The 1,777-nt window shown below is 38.8% G+C and overlaps 1 protein-coding gene across 1 annotated transcript in view; it reads left to right on the top strand.

The window, feature by feature from the left end:
• Positions 1 to 1,546: 1,546 nt before the first annotated feature.
• Positions 1,547 to 1,777, top strand: part of LOC307227784 (rho family-interacting cell polarization regulator 2-like) — a 12,897-nt gene continuing 12,666 nt past the window's right edge. The window contains exon 1 of the mRNA XM_079997221.1: positions 1,547 to 1,658. The gene's annotated coding sequence lies outside the window, so the exon portion shown is untranslated. The remainder of the gene's footprint in view (positions 1,659 to 1,777) is intronic.

Here is a 1,777-nt window from a genome sequence, read left to right on the forward strand (position 1 = left end):
AGTATGCATTTTGACTATAGAGTTAAATTTTTTCATCACTGGTGAAAATGTTTTGGGTTTTTTTAACTAACACTCATTTGATTTTTTTTTAACTGCAGGCATGTGCTATGTGACTTTTAGGCCTTTGCTGTAAGGCCACGCCAGCATAAAATAGTAATGCTTTAGGGCAATTCTTGCCTATACTGTAGTAGTTCACAGCAGCCTGGAGAATGTGGGTACTTTAAATTTTTCTTTCTTCTTTCCTGATATAAAAAAATAGTTGTATTTATGTCTTTCATGCCAATTTCTGACATCAGAAAAAACATTTGTGATATTAGGAAGAAAATTGTTTATATCTGATCAGACACTCATCAAAGTGATTTGCAGAATACAAGTAATTCTGAAAGTTGTAATTCTGACAATTCATTAAACTTGGATTTCCACGATTGAACAATGAACTTGCCATAATAAACTCTCCGCCACATGTGGTCATTAAGTGATTACACTATATAACACTAAACTGAACTTCCGAGATTGATATAAAAATGTTAATAGCCAATAGTAAATTACAGTTAAATACGAAACACATTCACATATCACGAGTTTTTGCTTTCCTTTCCAATTTGAGCGCATTGAGTTTGAAAGGAGGTTTTTTTGGGGGTTTTTTTTCCGATGGGTTCGCTTCATTTTCGCTGCAGCGGAGCGGAGCGACTGCCACATACAACACCCACGTTATTACCGGTGTTTACTTTCAACGCGACTTCCGCTTTGTCAAATTCTCATTACAAATCAAAAGCACCGCATGACGTTTTGCAACGCGTCCGCAATGCACGTAGAGAAAGATCCCAGAACTTCAAATAAGAATGTTTTTTTTGTTTGTTGTTTGTTTGTTTGTTGGTTGGTTTGAGCGTGATGATGGAAATATGAAACAAAAACAAAAAAACGTGATGGTGACATTGAAATATTTGTGGTTTTGTCTTTCTGGCAAAGCTATTCATTTTTACCAAAGTGCATTTACCTTTACAACATCAAGACTATGATACAGTACTTGCTCATGTGTTGGGGTGTATTTGGGCTGTTGGGTGTAAGTTGGGTGTAATTGTTTATTTATTTATTATTAGCAATTAAAAGTTCCTTATACGCTACTTGTATAAATACACGGATGATGCAATGCCCCTCCACCTCCATTCTAACTACATTCATTTAATTCTCCGAATTAATCCAATTAACCTAATGAGCTTTCGGTCAATGAACCGTTACTCCAAACATCCGGTATCACCTGATTGTTACGGTGCTGTGACGGTAGAATAGTACTGTATAAAAAAAATGATCCATACATTTAAAATAATACATCTATTTATAACAAAATACGTTTATCGTTTATACAAGGCTGTGAAAATAACATGTTTATTGTAGATAAATGGACCATAACCTGTTACCTTGGCGCCCCTCGTGAGCGAGTTCCGTAAACGGGGCTTGGTTCAAACGCACGGGGGACGCCTTATTTTGAAAGGCGCGGAGGCGGAAACGGATAGGACACCGCCGCCCGCTTGACGAGGGACCCACGAAAACTGCGAGATCCAGAAGGACAGCGCCCAGAGCCGGACGGGAAACCTTTCACGACCGCGCCGAGCATCGCGATGGGAGCCGCTGGGATTCCGGAGGATTTCCAAGGGAAGGTAGGACCGACGCCGTTATTCATTTTTATTTATTGGTATTAGTTTATCATTATTGTTTTGGGGTTTTTTTTTTTTTCTGGGCAAGGCCGCGCGACAACAACACAAACACTCGTGCTATT

Source organism: Zeus faber (genome assembly GCF_960531495.2).
Source record: "Zeus faber genome assembly, chromosome: 3".
Classification (NCBI taxonomy): Eukaryota; Metazoa; Chordata; class Actinopteri; order Zeiformes; family Zeidae; genus Zeus; species Zeus faber.